Source organism: Myxocyprinus asiaticus, chromosome 42 (genome assembly GCF_019703515.2).
Source record: "Myxocyprinus asiaticus isolate MX2 ecotype Aquarium Trade chromosome 42, UBuf_Myxa_2, whole genome shotgun sequence".
Classification (NCBI taxonomy): Eukaryota; Metazoa; Chordata; class Actinopteri; order Cypriniformes; family Catostomidae; genus Myxocyprinus; species Myxocyprinus asiaticus.
In genome coordinates, this window is record NC_059385.1 from 37612463 (window position 1) to 37637141 (window position 24679).

The window sequence follows — 24679 nt, forward strand, 5'->3', positions numbered from 1 at the left end:
GATAATACCTCAATCCGTTGAAAAGTTATAACCGTTTTAGTCAAATGGACACGTCCAACGATAAATCAGAATTTCAAAATTCCTTTAACTTTTCATATTGGGACTCTGCTGAATCATTCTGCACTGTTTGGTTCCAATTGGGCAAACAGCCTAGGATGAGTTCGTTTAGAATTTTTTTCAAACAATCTAAAATAGCGGGAAAACGAAGGGGCGGAGCAAAATTCTGTCAGGGGATAAAACTCTTCGGCATGATGCAAGGAATCAGAGGAAAAATAATATAGTTTCTAGCCCTTACGGTTCAAGATTTATGGCCCAAAATGTGATTTTTGTTAATTTTGTTCGTAATAGTGTCACCTAGTGTCTGAAGGATGTGTGTCTGTACGCCTGAGTAGTGGGAGGGATTTGGAACCATCCTGCTAATTTGGAATCTCTGCGACTTACGATCTCTGACGCCCAGGCACTTTTAGGGCAGAAAAAAATTATAATAATAATAAGAAAATTGGAACAAATACAATAGGGCTCCTGGACCTTCAGTGCTTGGACCCCTAAATATTGGTCCCACAACATTAGACTGAAATTTGTCACATGAAATTTAGCATTATGGCAAGATTGAAGAACTATTTTTGTCAAATTCCTAATAAAGAGAAAATTACATAATATTAAGTAGTTTTCATTTATAAAGTATTTAATTCACTGACTGGATTATTCAAAATTATACATTGCAATATGGCTTAATATATAATCACATTTTTCTGAAAAAATTAAATACATCTTGATATATATCATGATATAGGATTTTGGTCATATTGCCCACCCCTATAAAAAGGTCAATCCAACTGCAAATTTTTAGAATATTATTTCTTATAGAGCAAAATGCTTATTTTTTGAAGTTTTTATTTGGTATTTTTTATATTGAATATTTCATCAACACAAATCCATTAATTAATTTTACATTTTTTGTACTGTGACTTGAATCGACTTGACTTTTAGCAGGACTTGAATTGACTTGCTTGAGCTGAACCACTGATTTGACTTGTCGTTCTTGACTTGAGCTTTTGGCAAACTGATTTTTTTTTTTTTTTAGATCTTATCACAAGTTATGCATTTGGATATTTATTTAGACATTTTCAAAGACATTAAAGTTAGTATTTTTGTCAAAGTTTAGCATTTTTTTGTTTGTTTGAGGTATTTCGAAGTGTCAGTTTTTGCAGTGATGCCATATAAATGATTACAGACCATGGTACTGCAAATACAAGACCTACAGTAATATTTCAGTCACTTATTATTTATTTCAAACATCCCAATTTAATCATTCATTAAGTTAAAAAAAAAAATTAATAAAACAATGTAAATAAAACCAATGCATGCGTATGTGTGTTCATTGTGGATGTGTAATGGACTCATCCTTTCATTTATAACTCTCTCTGTCTCTCTGTATGTGTGCGTTCATTGTGGATGTGTAATGGACTCATCCTTTCATTTATAACTCTCTCTGTCTCTCTGTATGTGTGCGTTCATTGTGGATGTGTAATGGTCTCATCCTTTTATCTCTCTCTCTCTCTCTCTCTCTCTCTCTGTGTGTGTGTGTGAGTCAGTGTCAGTGTGTGTGTGTTCTTCATTGTGGATGTGTTATGGTTTCACCCCTTAATTTCGGTGTGTTCTGCATTGTGGCTGATTTTATTTCCCAAATTCTTTAAAAATATGCTCTCTGTTGCAGTCTCACCTATTAATTTGTGTGTGTGTGTGTGTGTGTGTGTGTGTGTGTGTGTGAGAGAGAGAGAGAGAGAGAGAGAGCACATGCATTCCGCATTGTGGATGTGTTACAGTACCATCCCTTCATTTCTGTGTGTGTGTGTTCTGTATTGTGGCAGATTTACTGATTTTATTTGACAAATAATAATAATAATAATAAAAAACTAAAAAAAAACCAAAAAAACAAAAAAAAACAACAACTCTGTTTTATTGTCTTTCCCATTCATTTCCAATGTGGGGTGAAATTTGACCCCAAACACCATTAAAGGAACTTTTTATTTCACACCAACACACCAACAGAATCCAGCCCATTTGTGTGTGTGTGTATAGATAGCTAAAGTCAGCAAAGTCACACCATATCATGCCACTGAGATAAAGGAAACCATGTTTTTTTTTTAAAGAAGCAAAGATCAAAAGAGGTGATTTTTGACCCCAATTCCATACAAGGGTTCAAGCGTTTTAAATGCTGATGGTTATAAAAGCAACTGAACAATTGGTTTAATCAATGCATATATGTTTGAAAGTAATGTTTTAACAGATTAAATAAGTGAATCTATGTCAGAAATATTACATTATATGGTTAAGAGTGTTTTGGAGTTACACTTCTCAGTAGACTTGCCACGATATAATAATTTTCACACCCGTGCGATATTACCCTTCAAACTGACTTCCACCGTAATACCGCTGGATGATTTTTGTTATGCAATAGTCCTACACAATAATGTTAGACAGCTTGATTTCAAATCTGGAACTTTATTTTTTATTTATTTTAACTAAAAATTCGAATAAAAAAATAAAATAAATAAATGTGCAAACAGATTTATTTATGTGTTGTTCAACTTTTTGAAAGATGGCTTTTCAACAGTGTTGAGGGACAACATCTTTTTGGCAATGAAATGTATGTTGGGTAATTGGGTCATGACATGCCGACTTTTTTTGCTGCTCCTTTGACCTCAATTGTTCCTGTCAATAGCTGGATTTCCATACAAAATGATTCACATTTTTTAAGTGCATTTCTGAAAACTTGACAGAAAAAAAAATGTGAATCATTTCAGTGCACTATAATATGCGCATTATCTTGAGGGAGCTGCCTTGTCATCATAGGGTGCTTCTCATTTCTGAAACTGTGCATCTCTTTTCCTTTCCTTGCTTCCTTTCCTTGTTTCCTTGCTCCACCCACATAGGAAATTGTGTTGTATTGATATAGGAAGTTCCATTCATAATGTTTCCCCCTTTTACCCGATATAAAATGTCACACTGGTGACGTCACTTTTACTGAGTAAATTCGGTAAAACCGCTTCTCAGAGTATGTTTGTTCTCTGATCAGTCACAATTTTGAATGTACAGCATGTGCATATTTCAGTGTGTGCGCATGCATGTGTAAAATTTAAGTTTTAACACAGTACTGGACCCAAAGAAAGACCGTTCAACAACTGTTGCTGGAAAAATAAACAATTCTTCATCACTTCTTAAGAATTATATGTCAGATTAATGAATTATAGACATTTGAACCCTTAATTACCCTAACCGTAAGGACTATTTATACTACTCCCCTCACCACAAATCCTATTTGTGAATAGATTATTTTATGACAAGCAATTCTATCACATACAAAATCACTGACCCAGTTATTCATGCTATCACTTTTTCTGACCATTCCCCCATCAGAATCATCTTTCTGGCAGAGCACCAGCCACATCCACCACCCAGCTGGTGATTTAATACTTCATTACTCCACTTTTTAAAACAGGATAGGCATCCTTTGTCAAGATCAAAAGAAGTGAGGGAATATCTGCATGCACATTAGATGGAAAACTGCTAAATCTGTCATGAGAGGCAAAATAATATCATAATGCTCATATAAAAAGAAAGAACAGTCAGCAAGAGAAAAAAAAACATCTACAGGATGAGGTAAAGAGACTGGACCTTCTCACTGCTCAAGGGCCTACAGAATGAATCACTAAGGAACTTTTGAGGACAAAACAAGAACTGAACGAATACATAAACAGACAACAGCCATTTGAATTTGGAGATAAAGTTGGCAAATACCTGGCAAATCAACTAATCTAAAAAACTTAAATCAATTATTACATCAATCACGGATCCATTAGGCTGTGAGTCCACCAAAGTGTTTTTTCCTGAGGCCAGCATATTTTTTCAGTTGTTTGCAATGGGAACACTGTGTATTTTAAAAAGCCAGCAGAGTGATGAGGCGCTGAGCGTCTATTCTACAGCGTTTTTTTTCTGGTCACGGAGAGTTGAAAAATGTTCAACTTTGGGTAAAACGCAGCACTCGTCACTGTCACTTTTTACCCAGCCATCCAATCACAGTGGAGGAGGGGCGGGACAAATACCACAACAACCAACCGTCACATCCTACTTGTACAACGACTGAACAACAATGGAGAAGAAGTTTGCTGATCTCCGAGTATTCATGTCTGTACCTGTTGGGCCTCATGTATTCAGATAGAAGACAAAGGCAGGCCTAACAGTCATAAAAAACATTCCTCAAGCCCCCTCCTAATTCAGATGTTGTACTGATAAAAATCACGCCAAAATCAAACAAAGGGAGTCCAAAACAGACTACAGATCCATGAAGCCTTGCCCTCTAAAGGATCGAGCTCTCAACTCCTATTGGATGAGGCACACAACAGAACGTCCCTCAAACATGACATCATCAGGACTTCAGATAATTCTGAAATGCTTCCAAAGTGGCTTCCAGCGACTTTGTTCACCGAATACGGACGTAGCTTTTTGCTGCTCTCCAGTGCAGCCTCGTGGCATAAGGAAGTAATGTCCGACTTGAAACTGTAGCCATACAATCTCCATCTCGCTGGATGAGTTGAGATTACTCTGTGTTCAACCGAACACTCTAACGGATCCGAAGGAGACCGCCGAGCAATTCGCATCTTCATCCGTTGGCCTACAGAAGTGAAGAGATTAAAGATTTCTCTTCCATCTTCAATCAAGTCGACATTTCTGAGTTCTCTGCCAGCCCGCCAAGAATCAACAGCCGTACTGCCCTCTGAGAATCAACAGCCGTGCCGCCCGCCGACAGTGCGAGGAAACGACCTCTCATCATCACACGAGCCTCAAGGAACCGGGTCAAAGTTAAAGGACGGAGGAAAACACATTCTATCTGTGTCCTCATGCGATTCAAGTAAGAGGTTACGTCTGGGCAGAGATAGAATATTATAGTGTGCTATTCTTGTGTTTCAAGGATTTTACTTGTACAGTTTACGGACCGCCATGTCTGCTAATTATTAATACTCAGGGTATTAATTATCACGAATTTGTTTTGCTGTATTGTGGTCCAACCAAATTGGACTGTTGTGCATTTTTGCCATCGCGGGTGAGACAGCAACTGAGTTCATCCATTAAAGAGTCAAATAACAAGGGACTTTTACGAGCCCCGCTCGTAAAACCGCGTCTCTGAGTGATGAACACGGCTGCTTTATCTCCAGCTATCGCGAAATCAGCTTTCGGGCTGTCACTTAATCATCTCTCTCTCTCTCTCTCACTAACCACACTGACACACACACACACACACTGACACACACTCCTTATGTGTTATAGGATTATTTTTATTTCCATATAAAATCATGTCACTGATTAGTTTGTAGTTGGAAGTTGGAAGTTTATTGACTGCATTGTATTAATTATTAATTGATATTACTGCATAAATAAACTTTTGTTTATATTACAAAGAGAAGTGTTTTGGTTTGTGTTGGTTTTGCATACACCTGTGTCATGCTGACGGGATGTCAGTGCTCGGATTCAAACCTTCATTCATTGTTTTTTTTCCCGAAAATGGATATTCTTCGGATGTCGATTTTCCTAAGAAAACAATCTAATATTGAGACTGTTTTAATATTCGGTTATTAGTCCCTGATTTCAGGGTGGTGCCCCGTCAATGTTAATCCTTATTAATATTCTATTGATTTTTGATAATTGATCATTATCTTGGATGATTGAATTTGAATGATCAATAGCTAGTATTAATTTTAATTAATGTTTCATCGATGTTAACAATTAACGATTATCTTTGATAGGTGTTGATTTTAAAGGATTTAAAAAAGCTAACATTGATTCTCATCAATGTTCTATTGATTTTAATAATTAATAATTATCTTTGATAATTATTAATTATTGCTAATAACCAAACTTGCTCCTAAACGTAGCACACTACATTTACTGGAGTCCCATATGAGGTTTTAATGAGTTAGATACAATTAATTAATTTAAATATTGATTAATAACTACAGAAATAATTATTAATTATTTCTGATAGTAACACTGATCTAAACAACCAGTAAAGCCCTACAACCAGATGACATTCCCGGACTACCACAATATTAATATGAAAAATAATGCTTCAGCCTTCCCTTCATCCAGAGCAAGTACTCTTCCTTGTGCCAACATTTTTACATTCAGTACTTGTTGATAACACAAACTATCTGCGAAATTAGGTACTTGCAACACATTACTTCCACAGATATTCCGTATCATACACTATATTGCCAAAAGTATTCGCTCACCTGCCTTTAGACGCATATGAACTTAAGTGACATCCCATTCTTAATCCATAGGGTTTAATATGATGTCGGCCCACCCTTTGCAGCTATAACAGCTTCAACTATTATGGGAAGGCTTTCCACAAGGTTTAGGAGTGTGTTTATGGGAATTTTTGACCATTCTTCCAGAAGCGCATTTGTGAGGTTAGACACTGATGTTGGACGAGAAGGCCTGGCTCACAGTCTTTGCTCAAATTTATCCCAAAGGTGCTCTATCGGGTTGAGGTCAGGACTCTGTGCAGGCCAGTCAAGTTCTTCCACACCAAACTCACTCATCCATGTCTTTATGGACCTTGCTTTGTGCACTGGTGTGCAGTCATGTTGGAACAGGAAGGGGCCATCCCCAAACTGTTCCCACAAAGTTGGTAGCATGGAATTGTCCAAAATCTCTTGGTATGCTGAAGCATTCAGAGTTCCTTTCACTGGAACTAAGGGGCCAAGCCCAGCTCCTGAAAAACAACCCCACACCATAATCCCTCCTCCACCAAACTTCACAGTTGGCACAATGCAGTCAGACAAGTAGGGTTAGGGTTCTCCTGGCAACCGCCAAACCCAGACTCGTCCATCAGATTGCCAGATGGAGAAGCGTGATTCGTCACTCCAGAGAACGCGTCTCCACTGCTCTAGAGTCCAGTGGTGGCGTGCTTTACACCACGCATCCGACACTTTGCATTGCACTTGGTGATGTATGGCTTGGATGCAGCTGCTCGGCCATGGAAACCCATTCCATGAAGCTCTCTACGCACTGTTCTTGAGCTAATCTGAAGGCCACATGAACTTTGGAGGTCTGTAGCGATTGACTCTGCAGAAAGTTGGCGACCTCTGCGCACTATATCCGCTGACCCCGCTCTGTCATTTTACGTGGCCTACCACTTCGTGGCTGAGTTGCTGTCATTCCCAATCACTTCCACTTTGTTATAATACCACTGACAGTTGACTGTGGAATATTTAGTAGCGAGGAAATTTCACGACTGGACTTGTTGCACAGGTGGCATCCTATCACAGTACCACGCTGGAATTCACTGAGCTCCTGAGAGCGGCCCATTCTTTCACAAATGTTTGTAGAAGCAGTCTGCATGCCTAGGTGCTTCATTTTATACACCTGTGGCCATGGAAGTGATTGGAACACCTGAATTCAATTATTTGGATGGGTGAGCAAATACTTTTGGCAATATAGTGTAGCAACCAAATCATCTCAGCTGTAAAAATGCTGCACCTCCAAAACGCTCTCAAGCTGAGCATTTTCAGAAGAGCGCCTGGCATTTTCAGCTGGCAAAAAAAAAAACGCTTTGTTGGACACACGGCCTTAGGCAATATAACTTAAAATCCAACTGAAATAAATGATTTCTTTACATTTACATGTATTCATTTAGCATACGCTTTTATCTAAAGCGACTTACAAATGAGGAGAACAATAGAAGCGATTCATCTAACAAAAGGGGCAACAATATAATAAATGCTGTAATACAAGTCTCACATAGCTTAGAGCAGTACATATAGCAAGGAAAGTTTTTTAAAGAACATGAAGGCAGTGCGTTAATATGAATGGGTTAGTTGTGTCTTTAGCTGTTTTGAAAGAGGCTAAAGACACAGCTGCTCAGGTGGAATGAGGCAGGTCATTCCACCAGCAGGGAACAGTCAAGGTAAAGGTCCGGGACAGTGATTTTGTGCCTCTAAGATATGGCACCATGAGGCACCGTTCACCCACAGAATGCAGGCTTCTGGAGGGCACATACATCTGAAGTAGTGAGTTTAGAACGTGGGGTGTGGAGCTAGTGGTTGTTGTGTAAGCAAGCATCAATGCTTGAACTTTAGATCATATTACTCACTTCTCTATACTTAAGACCAAAATGCATCATTAGAAGAAATTTAACAATTTTCATAGAATGTCTCTTAATTATGAATTTGTAACAGAAGTATGGAATTATCAATATATTACACTTCTCCACATAAGAATGAGAACACACATAAAATTTAGAAAACTTTCATAAATGTTAAATTTGCAGCCATGAGCATTTGGTAGGTGTTTATTTTATAACCACTTTTGTGTTGATTCATTTTCAAACAACTTCCAATATGACTGTGCCGAGGTTGAGAACAATAGGTGTCCAAATCAAAAAAAAAAAAAAAAAAATAACAAAAGGGATTTAATGGCTAGGATGGGAAAATATAACATGTACTTAATGTTGTTGAGTATTCAGAAAATGTATTAAATGTTGTTAAAAAAATCCAAGTTGTAAAATACCAAATCCCAGGAATGACCCTTTTCTTAACAGCAGATAGAATGCACAACTTATCTAATGGCATTTAATATCATCCCCCAATATGAAACATTTATATTTATTCACACCTCTGAACTGCTTCAGCATCAAGAATCCCCAGAGTGAACACAACTTTAAAGTTGAATGACTAAATATGTAAATAAATGAATTTAGAGATGAATCTTACAGTGCTCTTCTGGTGTTCTTGATCACTGGTAGTCATCAGATCTTCGATATTTCCGCATCTCAAACATCTCTTGAGTCTCATCAGACATCAACAGCACAAACACCAGAGCTGACCATTGAGCAGAAGAAAGAGTCTGTCCAGAGAGATCTCCTGAGCTCGGATACTTCTGGATCTCCTCCATCAGAGAGTCATCTTTCAGTTCACTAAGACAGTGGAAGAGATTCAATGTTTTCTCTGCTGATTCTGCCTCTTCTATTTTATTTTTGATATAGATGGCAATCTCTTTCTTTCTCTCTTGTTGAACTTCCAGTCTCTGCAGTAGTTCTTTCAGGTCATCTTGATTGGATTCCAGTGAGAGACCCAGGAGGAACCGGAGGAAAAGGTCCAGGTGTCCATTCTTACTCATGAGGGCTTTTTCAACACCAGTCATGTGAAGCTTCAATAGTGATTTCTTTGAGAATTTCCATTTTATTTTTTCTTGCAGGGTTTGGAGAAGGGCATTTCTTTTGAAGCACACATATTTGAAAAACACATAGAGAGCAGCGAGGAATTCCTGGACACTGAGATGTACAAAGCTGTAGACTGCTCTCTCATGGAAAGTCTTTTCCCTCTGAAAGATCTGAGTGCATAACCCAGAGTTTACAGACACCTTACTGACATCCAGCCCACATTCCTCAAGATCTTCTTTGTAGAAAATCAGATTGCCTTTTTCAAGTTGTTTAAAGGCCAGTTTCCCAAGCTTCAGAACAATCTGATCAAAAGATTTAGAGACACCTTCACTAAATTTTCTTTTCATTTGATGCATCTGAGAAAGTAATAAGCTAATGTACATTCCTGTGAGAGTTGTGGGAATCTTGTCATGACTCCCTCGATTCAGCAGAGGCTCAAGTACAATGACAGAGATCCAGCAGAAGACCGGGATGTGGCACATGATGTTGAGACTCCTTGATTTCTTAATGTGAGTGATGATTTTCTCTGACACATCAGGACTGCTGTTTTTGTTGAAGTATTTCTCCTTCTGCTCATCGTTGAATCCTCGTACCTCTGTCACCTGGTTTATATGTTCTCGGGGTATCTGACTAACAGCTGCTGGTCTTGAGGTGATCCAGACGAGAGCAGAGGGAAGCAGACTTCTGTTGATCAAGTTTGTGACTACCTGACTCACTGATGTTTTTTCATGAATGTCTGTAAATCTCTCATTATTGTCAAAATTCAAAGGGAAGCGACATTCATCCAGACCATCAAAGATGAACATGACCTCACCATCACCTTCAGGAAGAGACTGCAGTTGTTTAACAGGATTAAAATAATTGTGAAGCAGTTCCATGAGACTGCACTGGTTTTCACTAAAATTGAGCTGACGGAACGGGAGAGGAAATATAAACACTATGTCCTGATTTTCTTTTCCATCAGCCCAATCAAGGATGAATTTGTTGACCGAGACAGTTTTTCCCACCCCTGCGATCCCCATTGTCAGAACTTTTCTGTTTTGTCGACCCGTATCACGCTGGACTTTAAAAATGTCACTACATTGGATCTGGATGTCTTCAGCAGAAGGTCGGTTGAGATTTGATTCGATCTGTCTCACCTCATGCTCATTCACTACCCCTCCAGTCTCATTCTTCACCACATAGAGATCAGTGTAAATATCATTCAGGTATTTCTGATGGCTGGTCTGTAAATTACCATCCAGTATCTGCTCATATTCTTGTTTTAATGTGTTCTTCAGTTTGATGCTGACTTCACTGTAGTCAGCATGATCAGTTCTGCTCTTCTCTGTAGTTGTGCCTAAGAGAACAAAATTAATAAACAAAGAGTGAAAAAGGAATTAAATGAGAATACACATCTAATTTAAATTGTTAAAGGATAATTATTCAGTGTAATTTAACATTGAGTAGGGGAAACTGTAATTTAACTACCTCCAGATGGTTCAGGATCCTCAGAGGAGCCTTCAGTCTCAGCTGTTACTGTTTACAGACACAGAAAAGGAGAATTAGATGTAAAAATCAAACACATCACCCCATGTTATTCATAATTTTTTTTTAAATCTGAAGTGGACATTATTTTTTAATACATTATCACAGTATCTTAAGGGAATCTGATAAAGCAAGTGTTAGTTTATTTACCTCTATACTTCGAGTCAGTGGTGATGTAAACTGGGGCATTAAATGTGCTTCCACTGAGCACAGGAGAAATAACAGTACTCTGAGACTGAGCTGTGATGGCTGACTGCACTGTAAGAACTGGACTGGAGGATGAAGCCATTTTCACATATTGTATGCTCTCTAGTTACAGTCCTAATGAGATAGAGAGAGAGTTGAGTTTAAAAAAAAAAAAAAAAAATCACTACAACATATTCTGTTAAAATTGGTGAATGCTTGATACAGACATTAATAACATATAATAACAATAACAAGTCTTACTTTTGGAGAAAAACATTGTATTTATTGCCTCAATAATTTATAGTATACTGTATCCTTAAATAGAGAATACTCCTTTCATCATAAATCAAGAAAACAGTCAAATTTCCAAGAGAGAAAAATGTATTGTTCATTTATCAAAGCAATGTTAAACAAAGAACTGTGTTACCTTGGAATTCAAATAAAAAATATGTCCCTAACTTGTGTAAAAAAAAAAAACAAGAATTTTACTCTTGTAGGAGATTCTCTTTTCAACCTGAAATAAGAAAATATGTGAGCTTTAGTTTTAGTATTTTTCTTTCATGTTTCTTTTTTTTTTTTTTTTTTTTTTTTTAAATTAAAAAAAAAATTATATTCAGTTATTATAGATTTTTATTTCACTTTTAATTTTAGTAATTTTATTTTTTAGGGCTTGACTAATGGATGAAGTACTTCAGCTGACTGAAGTACTTCAAACTATTTTTTTGTGTGTTTTGAGTGATTCAAAAACTAATACTAAAATTAATTCAAAATCATTTTTATTTAGTTTTTGGAGTTATGAAAAATTATTTTATTTTAGGTTGTTTTTCCAATAAATTCAACAAAAACTGTTTTTAGTTCCATTTTAGTTTTCATTAAATATAATAACTGCTAACAATAAAGGAAAGAGGATGAAATCGTCTTTTAAAAATACACCTAAATGACCACTGAATTACATCGGGAAAAAACATTTGAGAATTTTTATGAATGTTAAAATATTTAAGCTGCACTACGCAAGATTATTTGTTAATAATGAACAAAAATTCATTATTGATTGTGTACATAAATTAGTCCTTGTCATACCCCGATTCACTACCGTAAGCCTGCAATAATGAATTATATTTAGAGCTGACGGGATGGATTTTTTTGCAAAATCTCAGACTGACATCATTCATCCTTGCGTGTAGTGCCGGCCACTATGTCGCACGTGTTTCAGTGGGGCATTCAGTCAGTCCATTGCACAGCGGGAGTACAGCAGTCTCTGCATGGATGTTTAACTGTTTGGTAAAGTTGATTACTTGTTTTAATGCTTGGCCAGGGGTGGAAAGAGTACTGAAAAATCATACTCAAGTAAAAGAACTGTTACTTCCCAAAAAATGTAATGTGAGTAGAGTAAAAGTACCAGTCCTAAAAACAACTAAAGTAATAGCAAAAGAGTAAGCTCATTTAAAAGTACTCATGAGTAATGTAGGGCTTTACTGGTTGTTTAGATCAGTGTTACTATCAGAAATAATTAATAATTATTTCTTTAGTTATTAATTAATATTTAAATTAATTAATTGAGTCTAACTCATTAACCTCATATGGGGCTCCAGTAAATGTAGTGTGCTACGTTTAGGAGCAAGTTTGGTTATTAGCATTAATTAATAATTATCAAAGATAATCATTAATTATTAAAATCAATAGAACATTGATGAGAATCAATGTTAGCTTTTTTTAATCCTTTAAAATCAACACCTATCAAAGATAATCGTTAATTGTTAACATCGATGAAACATTAAAATTAACACTAGCTCAAATTCAATCAAAGATAATGATCAATTATCAAAAATCAATAGAATATTAATAAGGATTAACATTGACGGGGCACCACCCTGGAATCAGGGACTAATAACCGAATATTAAAACAGTCTCAATATTAGATTGTTTTCTTAGGAAAATCGACATCCGAAGAATATCCATTTTCGGGAAAAAAAACAATGAATGAAGGCTTGAATCCGAGCACTGACATCCCATCAGCATGACACAGGTGTATGCAAAACAAACCAAAACACTTCTCTTTGTAATATAAACAAAAGTTTATTTATGCAGTAATATCAATTAATAATTAATACAATGCAGTCAATAAACTTCCGACTTACAACTACAAACTAAACAGTGATATGATTAGATATGGAAATCAAAATAATCCTATAACACATGAGGGTGTGTGTGTGTGTGTGTGTGTGTGTGTGGATGTGTGTGTGTGAGAGAGCGAGTTTGTGTGTGTGTGTGTGTGTGTGTGGTTAGTACGAGAGAGAGAGAGAATAAAGTGACGGCCCTAAAGCCGATTTCACGATCGTGGGAGAGAAAGCAGCTGTTAGTTTATCACTCAGAGACGCGGTGGACGGCTCGTAAAACAGTACCGCGGTCTTTGACTCTTTAATGGATAAACTCAGTTTACTGGTCTCACCCGCGATGGTGAAATTGGGTTGGACCACAATACAGCAAAACAAATTCGTGATAATTAATACCCTGAGTATTAATAATGAGCGGACATGGCGATCCGTAAACTGTACAAGCAAAAACCTTGAAACACAAGAATAACACGCTATAATATTCTATCTCTGCCTAGACGTATACCTCTTACTTGAATTGCATGAGGATGCAGAATGTGTGTTCATCCGTCCTTTAACTCCGACCCAGTTCCTTGAGGCTCGGATGATGACGGGAGGCCGTTTCCTCGCTCTGTCGGCTGACTGCTTCTCGGCGGGCTGGCGGAGAAATCAGAAATGTCGACTTGATTGAAGATGGAAGAGAAATCTTTAATCTCTTCACTTCTGCAGGCAAATGGATGAAGATGCGAATTGCTCGGCGGTCTCCTTCGGATCCGTTAGAGTGTTTGGTTGAACACAGAGTAATCTCAACTTGTCCAGCGAGATGGAGATTGTATGGCCACAGTTTCAAGTTGGACGTTACTTCCTTGTGCCACGAGGTTGCACCTGAGAGCAGCGATGAGCTGCATCTATACACTGCGAACAAAGTTGCTGGAAGCAAATCCTGGAAGCATTTCAGAGGTATTGCTACTCCTGATGATGTCATGGTTTTAGGGACGTTCTGTTGTGTGCCTCATCCAATAGGTGTTGAGAGTTCGATCCTTTAGTGAGCAAGGCTTCATGAGATTTGTAGTCTGCTTTGGACTCCCTTTGTTTGATTTTGGCGCGATTTTTATCAGTATAATTTATGACCTGGTATGTGGTGGCCTGAGTTAGGTTTTTACGATTGTGTTAGGTCTGCCTTTGTCTTCTATCTGAATACATGAGGCCCAACAACATTCAATGTGAAACTGGGGTAATGGGTGAAAATCTGCCTGTCTCAAATGGTTAAGTTTCAACAGTTTATGATCTAAACCCAATAAAGGAAAGTTGTTTAAGGTGTTTACATGACCATACACATTGTTGGCTTTTTAAGCATTGCCAGTGTAAGATCGTGCATGCACAGGAAACACGCTCACTGTTTTTAACTCCTTGCTATGAATAATTCAGTCTTTTCTAGGGGGGGATATGTGTCCTACCTAGTATTCAGGGGTGGATTTAGGCATGGGCGACATGGGCAGCTGCCCAGGGTGCCCGCAACCCCCATATCACACAGACAAGTGGGTGCCCTGAACTCCAACAGCCATCTCATTTCCAACTACCCACCTCGACCTGAAGATCTGAAAACAATATAATACTGATACTTCAGGTGTCCTACAGATGCAATTCCACACAGATTATGATTGTATGGAAACGCAAAGGAAAATGTATATGAGTTACACAAGTTAGTAAAAAAAACTGAAATTTTTCAAATTAACAAAAATGTAATTTCTGTAAATGTTGAAATAATTCAGAGAAAATCAGAACACATTAACCATAAACAATATTTTGCACTTCTACAGTGCATGTATGCATCATTCCACACTTAAGGTTAATAAAAGTGTTGAGTATATGAACAAATCAATGTACGAGTTTATTTGATCAGTGCAAGGGGTCCAGTTTTAACTGGTTAGATTCAGAAGTTAGCCAATGCTGCATGATGCTATAACTACAACATTTAGCAGTCAAAATGCATCTTTCTCCACTGATGGCCTTCAAAAATAACTGACTACTGACTGTTCGTTTTTGTCTGCAAGCAAAATATTATTATATAATATATAATATTTTAGGTAACACTTTATTTTGATAGTCCATCTGTTGACACTCTGTGTTGTCAATCAGTGTGGCAAGATCATAGATGAATGGTTTGTTTTACAGAAAGCCAGAGCCATTCTTGGTGATCCTAACCACTCACTGTTTCATGAATTTGTAGTGCTTCCTTCTGGTATTCTTTATAGTATGCCTAGACTTAAAAGTAATCAGTTTAGGAATTCCTTTCTCCCCACTGCTGTAAGGCTTATAAACTTGTAAAGTGTAAGAATGTTGTGTTTTAATGTTAGTGTCATTTTATGTTTTTTCACAATTGTTTTATGCTGCACCAAAAATTGCCCCTTAGGCTTATAACAAAGCTGGACTTGACTCTTCAAGTTTTCAGTAGCTATTCAGTAGCATATCAACAGTGTATCAGTTGGCATTCAACAACGCTGTTTCAACAGACAAGTAACATACATTCAACTAACTGCCTGTAGACTATAAGGTGCATTTCAAGTGTTGATCTACAGATTTGACAAAAAGTGCCTGTTGACTGTCAATATGTTTTTTCAACAGGTTATTAACCAATATTCAACTAACTATCTGTAGATTGTATCACCATCTTGTAAGTTGTCTACCAACTACTCAAAATCAATCTTTCGGTTGAAAGTCAACAGAGTCATGTCAACATATGATCAAGAGCATGATATTATGTCATCCTTACTTACAAGGGGTCTCAAACTCATCAAATGAATGATTAGCTGACTATTTGGTTTTCTCTTACTAAACCTTTAGTTTACTATCTGTTGATAATCTGCTGATCATCAACTAAAGATTAGTTGCTTATCTGTTGATTGTCAACTAATCTATAGTTGACCATCAGCAGACTATTAGTAGACATTCTCCACTAAGCGTTTGTAGATGTGTTTTAGGTCTATCCAATTAAAGTGAAAAACAGTTGAGAACAGTATAAAGTCTATAACCTATCAACAGAATACACATTCATCTACTAATTATATGCAACATATTTATCATTTGTAAATAAAGAGAAAAGTTTTGCACAACTGATCACTAACACTGGATAACTGAAGTCAATACCAGGCTATAAAGTACAGTAAAACAAACACAATATAGGCAGCGCATGAGAGAAAGAAAGCTCTTTTATTTTAACAATTTACCACAAATAGTACAAGCCATTCTTCACTAGGCTATCAGCAGCAAATCTGAACAGTCTGATTATGTGTGACAAACATTATATTGACCATTTCAACATTTGTTGTGAATATCAAAATAAGTAAACTCTCTCAGGTAGTCAATACTTGGCCAAAAAACAAAACATCACTGCACTGGCAGCACAGAATTCTTATAGAGTTCAAATAACTTCAAATAATGAAAGTTTTTACTATGCAGTCATTTATTGAATATATGGTGTAGGGGGGAAAAACAAACTTGACCAACTGTACACCAACAGAAGAACATTTCAAATTATTGCCCTATGCTGAGGCCAAGATCAACCTTTAAAACAGCTTCTTGTTGCCCACATTCAGTCTTTCTTGACAGTAAAGGGGACGAGCTGTTTGTTGCTTTTCATTTCAATTATAAATTATTTTTTTCTGACAAAGTTGGGCTAGTTTCAGAAGTGTGTATTTACCCTTGAACTGGTCTAAGACACTTTTGTCCACTATGTAAATCTCTGCAATTGCTGCCGTGTCTTTCACAGCATTTCTTGAATCCCCAGCTTTCTTAAAAGCTGTGGTCATCCTGAAGCCTCTCTGCACAAGTTTGCGGCTGCAGTCCACCTGAGAGGGTGGAGCAGTGATCGAGGACCATGCGACGGCGCATCAGAGAACCGGTGAGTTTCTTTTTCTCTCTCTCCTCTCTCTCTCTGTCGCTCCGTGTTGGCCTTTCCCTCGCCATTTTGTTTTGTTGTTTTTCCCCTCCTGTCTCCTCCCAGGTCGAGGAAGGCGGGGATGACCCGCCAGCAGTCGGGGCATAAGGCACCCCCCCCGGAGAGGAAGGGTGGGGGATGTACGTCATGCCGGGGGCTCCCCAGCCTGAGGCAACGCCGGGAGTAGTGTAGAGCCAAGGAAGGCGGGGCCGGGCTGGAATGAGACACACCCGGTCCCTAATCAGCTTGATAGGGCACGCGAGGGATAAAGGCGGCCGGGGACGACAGTTTGAGAGAGAGAGAATTGCAGGCAGCTGTACTGTGTGGTTTTTGGTTGTGTGTTTATGTTGTTTATTAAATTATTATTTAAGTTGTTAAGCCGGTTCTCGCCTCCTCCTTTCCACTGAACCCCCTTACAATATACATACATACATACACACTGTGGCAGCGGGGGCGTGTTCAAGCGTCCGTCCGGAGAGAGAGAAAGCGGTAAGGGCGCTTGCACCTGAGCTAGATTATGTTTAACACCTGTCTCTAATTCCAGTGAGCAGGGGGAGAGCGGCATATAAACAGCCACGCCACCAGCAACCGAGAGAGAGACTGGCACAAGGAAGGCCATGGTGCTACAGAAGCTGTTGTGTTTATTGTGTTTGTGAAGTTAAAGTGTTTAAGTAACTATTTGCCTGTGAAGCTGATGTGTTTAAATAACTCCGTGCCTGTGAGACTGTTGAGTTTGTGAAACTGTAAGCGTCAAGGTGGCCAAATTAAACACTTACCTGAACCTGGAAACCTCTCTTCCCTGTTCTCCTTTCCACTGATCAGTGTTACACACACATACATACATATATGTCATCACCTGAGCCTCAAGGAACCGGGTCAAAGTTAAAGGACGGAGGAAAACACATTCTACCTGTGTCCTCATGCGATTCAAGTAAGAGGTTACGTCTGGGCAGAGCATGTTATTCTTGTGTTTCAAGGTTTTTGCTTGTCGGACCGCCATGTCCACTCATTATTAATACTCAGGTTATTAATTATCACAAATTTGTTTTGCTGTATTGTGGTCCAACCAAATTGGATTGTTGTGCATTTTCGCCATCGCGGGTGAGACAGAAACTGAGTTCATCCATTAAAGAGTCAAATAACAAGGGACTTTTACGAGCCCCGTAAAACCGCGTCTCTGAGTGATGAGCACAGCTGCTTTCTCTCCAGCTATCGTGAAATCAGCTTTCGGGCTGTCACTTAATAATCTCTCTCTCTCTGTCTCTCACACTAACCACACTGACACACACACACACACACTGTCACACACACACCATATGTGTTATAGGATTATTTTTATTTCCATATCTAATCATATCACTGTTTAGTTTGTAGTTGTAAGTCGGAAGTTGACTGCATTGTATTAATTATTAATTGATATTACTGCATAAATAAACTTTTGTTTATATTACAAAGAGAAGTGTTTTGGTTTGTTTTGCATACGCCTGTGTCATGCTGACAGGATGTCAGTGCTCGGATTCAAACCTTCATTCATTGTTTTTCCCCCGAAAATCGATATTCTTCGGATGCCAATTTTCCTAAGAAAACAATCTAATATTGAGACTGTTTTAATATTCGGTTATTAGTCCCTGATTTCAGGGTGGTGCCCCGTCAATGTTAATCCTTATTAATATTCTATTGATTTTTGATAATTGATAATTATCTTGGATGATTGAATTTGAATGATCAATAAGCTAGTATTAATTTTAATTAATGTTTCATCGATGTTAACAGTTAACGATTATCTTTGATAACTGTTGATTTAAAGGATTTAAAAAAGCTAACATTGATTCTCATCAATGTTCTATTGATTTTAATAATTAGTAATTATCTTTGATAATTATTAATTATTGCTAATAACCAAACTTTCTCCTAAACGTAGCACACTACATTTACTGGAGTCCCATATGAGGTTTTAATGAGTTAGATACAATTAATTAATTTAAATATTGATTAATAACTACAGAAATAATTATTAATTATTTCTAATAGTAACACTGATCTAAACAACCAGTAAAGCCCTACATAATAATTGGTGCCCCGTGTGAGGCATCCTACATGCCAGTTCTGTCACAGTGTGTATGCAAAAGAATCCAAAGTAATAACTTGAATCCTTACTTCAAAGTTTGGTTCTGTTTGACAATTTACTTCTCACAACTTGCCAAACATAAGCCAGTGTGGTGTGAATGTGCTCTTAAGAGTGAATTAGGGTTGGTAAATTTACTATAGTCTGCTTAAAATCTGCTGTTGTTGTTATGTAACTCCTAACGCTTTCATCTAAATGTTACAGAGAGGTGCCAAGTCACTTCATTGACATCCACCAAAGAGAGAACACAGTGAAATTTGCACATTACATAACAGTAGACTGTAAGCCACAGGTCGAAGCCTCTCAACTGTGCTTTTGTGTTAGCATTATATCAACTGTAAAACAACAAGCTGTCAGAGCCACTATCACAAGAATTTTTACGGCCCCAGTAAAATGAGTCTCTAATCGCCCTGCGTGACTGGAGCTAAAGCTCCACAGAGGTTAGTCGACCCAGCACTGCAAGATGTAGTTGCTGCTGTCCTCCATCTCTCCATAGAGGAGAGAAATAACCTTAACGTCTACAATATTAGTCGTTGTGATGAAGCATTGCAGGAACTAGTTGATTATGTCAACAACCTGGTCGGGAAGCCAATGCGCAAAATCCTGGACCTAGTGGGCCAAATGTTCCTTCTTCATCACCGCAAAACCCAACTGCAAACCGCCGAGCACCAGGCCCAGCTCGCACAGCTGCAGAGCAGCTATCAAGCGGTGCAGAATGAAAATCTCAGCCTGCACCAAGAAATTAGGTGCACTCAAGCTGAGAAAGTCCTGGCACAGGAAGATAATACCCGGATGCAGGAGGAAAATGAAGCCCTGCGCAGGCAGCTTCAAGCTGCCCAGCTAAGAGTAGAGTCAGATCAGGTAAGTGCAGCTGAAACGCACCGCACGACATCTGACATAGAAGAGGGCTCCCTTTTTAGTGATACGCGTAGGAATGTGCCCCTGAGAAACCCAGGAACACACGCTAGGAGCCGAGCTGCCCCTAGTGGTACAGTCTCTGACTTCGTACTCCAAGACACCTTTCAAAATCCTCCAGCGGCCCGCTGGTTGGATGCAGGTGCCCCTCCTTACAGTTGCCCCCCCAGTCAGTTTTCAGTCACGCCACCATGCGTTTCAAACCGACTGATTCCACACCACGGAGTGGGGACAATTATTTTCAAGCCCGACACTCTCAGCAGTCTGAACTGTTCTTTGTAGTCTTCTGATGTCTGATTTCAAAGCTGAACCAAACCAGACAGTTACTGAAGTGCAGAGGACAGACTCAATGACTGCTGAGTAGAACTGTATCAGCAGTGCCTGGCGGAGGAAGTACAACCTCTGCTGGGCCTTTTTCGCAATGGAGTCAATGTCTCCCACTTCAGGTCCTGTGAGATGGTAGTGCCCAGGAACCTGAATGACTCCACTGCTGCCACAGTGCTGTTTAGAATGGTGAGGGGGGTCAGTGTTGGGGGGTTCCTCTGAAAGTCCACAATCATTTCCACCATTTTGAGCGTGTTCAGCTCAAGGTTGTTTTGACTGCACCAGACAGCCAGATGTTTAATCTCCCTTCTGAATGCAGACTCATCGTCATCTCGGATTAGGCTGATGACAGTGGTGTTGTCTGCAAACTTCAGGAGCTTGACAGAGGGGTCCTTGGCGATGCAGTTGTTGGTGTAGAGGGAGAAGAGTAGTGGGGAGAGCACACATCCCTGGGGGCACCAGTGCTGATTGTACAGGTGCTGGAAGTGAATTTCCCTTGTCTCACAAGCTGCTGCCTGTCTGTCAGAAAGCTGGTAATCCACTGACAGATAGACATGGGAACAGAGAGTTGGTGTAATTTAGTCCGGAGAATAGCTGGGATGATGGTGTTGAAAGCAGAACTGAAGTCCACAAAAAGGATCCTTGCATATGTCCCTGGTCTGTCCAGATGTTGCAGGATATGATGCAATCCCATGTTGACTGCATCATCCACAGACCTGTTTGCTTGATAAGCAAATTGAAGGGGATCTAGAAAGAGTCCAGTGATGTCCTTCAGGTGGGCCAACACCAGTCTCTCAAATTACTTCATGACCACAGACGTCAGGGCGACAGGTTTGTAGTCATTAAATCCTGTGATTTTTGATTTCTTTGGGATGGGGATGATAGTGGAACGTTTGAAGTAGCATGGGACTTCACACTGCTCCAGTGATCTATTAAAGATCTGTGTGAAGATGGGGGCCAGCTGGTTAGCACAGGGTCTAATACATGCAGGTGAAACGCCATCTGGGCCCTGTGCTTTCCTTATCCTTTGTTTTCAAAAGACGCAGTTCACATCATCTTCATAGATCTTAAGTGCAGGCTGAGTAGCAGGAGGGGGGAGGAGGGGGGTTGCAGGAGGTATTGGTGTTTGTGTGAAGTGAAGATCAGAGCAGGTGTGGGGTGTGAGACTGGGCCTTTCAAATCTACAGTAGAACACATTCAGGTCGTCAGCCAGTTGTTGGTCCATCACAGGGTTGGGGGCAGGAGTCTTGTAATTCGTAAGTTGTTTTATGCCACTCCACACTGATGCAGGGTCGTTAGCTGAAAACTTGTTTTTCAGCGTCTCAGAGTATCTTCTTTAAGCCACTCTGATTCCCTTAATTCTGTTGGAAATTCTTGACTCTCTGTCATCCACAATTGCCAGTTAATATTAGTAATTTAAAATTACCCCCAAAAGAATGTGTCAGTGTCCATCAGCTCCTCTGGTGAAAGAGTGGAGGGTGATTCAGTGACTCTGACCTGCAGCAGTGATTCAAACCCACCTGTTGTGAACTACACCTGGTTTAAGGAGAATGAAAGCTCAGCTGTTGGATCTGGTGAAAGAGTGAAGGGTGATTCAGTGACTCTGAACAGCAGCAGTGATTCAAACCCACCTGTTGTGAACTACACCTGGTTTAAGGAGAATGAAACTTCAGCTGTTGGATCTGGACAGATTTATAGTGCACTACAGAGTGGATTCTTCTACTGTGTGGCTAACAATCAATAATGATCTCAGAGATCAGCCGCTCTATCAGTCACTGTTAAAGGTAGGGGTTGTGTGCTTGAAGATATAAGTCTGTTTAAAATGGATCTGTTTAGATGTTTTACTGTTCTTCTATTGTAGTAAATGTGCTGATATTATGCATTTCCATTTGAGCTGTGATTGTAGTGCTGTAGTTGTCATCATAGTGTTGCCAATTTGGTCAAATATATGTGTGTAGTATTTGGTTACAGTGTTTGTATGGTACTTAATTAAACAGACAATGAGAGGCAGTGCTATTTTGTGAATACAGTCACGGCTGAAGGGCTTTGTCACAACAACAGAGTACAACAGTCAGGTTGCAGAAGTAAAAATCCCACTTATTTTCTACATAGGGGAATAGATTTTTATTGACAACTTATAAAATTTACAGACAGACCTACTGTGAGCTCTGAGGTGGTTAATCAATGCTTCTGTTAAAGCCGTCAGCCAATGTTATTTCAACTTCATTTAAAAACCAAAACATTTTTAATAGTGGAATTCCTGGTGAAGAGCTATCCATGATCCTGAAGAGAAATATTCACCAATCAGAAAATCTGCAGCAAGAGAGCTCTGCAGCTCCGCCCACTTCTATGAGGCACTATGATGCAATCGAATCAGTCTCGGTTGCATTGAACTATCATAAATCTGGTTGCTCAGTGTTCACCAGCCGAGTAATGAGTATCAAGAGACAATTAGTTTGAAATTAGGGCTGTTGATTCAACACATTAATTCAGTGTGATTTAAGTATAGAAAAAATAACACGTTAAAAAAATTAACGCAGTTAATCATGTCCTGGCACCGTAATAAAAAATATTCCTACTACTGGAACAATTCAAGCTTGAAGTACCACCTGATTTCAGCAGGGGGCAGTTAGTGAAACTCTAGCAGTAAATGCAACACACAGCTGTGCAAGAGAAAAACAAAGCACAGCTTGTTCACACTAGTGATGGGAAGATCGGATCATTTTACTGACTTGGATCTTTGAGTCAAAATGAACAAATCTTCATTCAAGTCATTTCGTTCATTTGAGCATAATTAAATTAAAATGTTACATTTTCAGTAGCTAAATACATGCGTATACAGCTGTCACATGAACGACTCGGACCAGGTTGAAAGGTGAATTAATAATTTCAGTCCTGTACAGCGCCTATGCAGTTTTCACATAACAAACGAACTGTGGTTGCGTAATGCACATGCTTAGCCAACACAAAATGAACAAATTATTCTCTGAGACTACTCGTTCTTCTGAGTCACATAAAAGATTCATTCAAAATGAATGAATCGTTCATGAATGACCCATCACTAGTTCACACTAGCGAGTAACGATCAACAGCTCAAGATGAGACACGGGCTAAGTTCGGATTTGCATACTACCATACTACTCATACTATTTCTGCCATAGACACATATGGCAGAAGTAGTATCCGAACTCAGCCACGTTTATGCATTCAAAACACAGCTGGATGGAGCACAGTTCTGAATGCAGGGATCTCGAAATGTGTTTTTCATGTTTCAAACTACATTTAACTTGACACAGCGACTTAAAAACTCTTGTGTTTATGACATTACCCAACCAAAGTGAGGTCTATGCTCCAAAAGCGTACTTCTGATGCATGTGTGCATTGATGTGTCCTTAGAAAAGCCCTTTAAATCTCTCTCAGACAGACTGATGAATTATGCAAAATGGATTGCTGTGGACTGTAGGCCAGTGATAGGCTTATGTTCAATAATATGGAAATAAACATTAAATTGCCTTCTAAAGCCACTTTTCGTCTTATCAATGCTTTACTCATCTGCCACCATAATGCATTTTAATTATTATGTTAATAATATTACATTTTAATGATTTAATTACAATTATTGAATCATATATTGTATAATAGTTTTTTATTTTTAGCTGTTAACTCTGTGGACAAGAACATAAAATACAAGACTATAATACAGTAAATCATATTCTACAGTGTAACATTCACTAATATCTTGTTTTGGAGAAGCAGGTGGATGAAAAAGAAAAATGCATATGGTTATCAGTAATCTCACAGTCAGGGAGATGAACTGGGTGAATCCAGGTATTTGTGACTTTCTGTAGCGTGTTGTTCTGGACACAATTGTTTATTTTTCTGCTTTTGTTTCTTTCACGGTAAAGACCGTTCATCCCAGACCTCATCATAACAGACATAAAACTTGTGAATGTGCATTGAGTGATCTAAAGTATGAGAATTTAACGGTAAGTGTTCTTCACCTCCAAATCACTAAAATGTATTAAAGGGATAATTCACCCAAAAATGACAATTCTGATATCGTTTACTCGCCCTTATGTTGTTTCAAAACCACATGACTTTCATTCTGTTTGGCAGAATGTTCTTTGTCTTAGTAACCATTCACTTTCATTGCATCTTACAATGCAAGCGAATGGTGACTGAGACTGCCATCTCATTTTTGTGTTCCACTGAAGACAGTTTTGAGTAAAATCTCTTTAAATGCTTTTAAATATCATCCAATAGACATTTGATGGTTTGATAAAGTAATCATCTGATTCTATATTTCCTCACTTTCTTTCATTTATAAAGACTGCTCAGCATGGCTCTAA

At 38.6% G+C, this 24679-nt stretch overlaps 1 protein-coding gene and 1 pseudogene across 1 annotated transcript in view; one reads left to right on the forward strand and one right to left on the reverse strand.

The window, feature by feature from the left end:
* The window catches only part of LOC127432244 (protein NLRC3-like), a 60775-nt pseudogene extending 49736 nt beyond the window's left edge, over positions 1–11039 (reverse strand).
* LOC127432446 (NACHT, LRR and PYD domains-containing protein 12-like) overlaps positions 1–24679 on the forward strand; it is a 612890-nt gene that overhangs the window by 443357 nt on the left and 144854 nt on the right. The window lies entirely within an intron of this gene.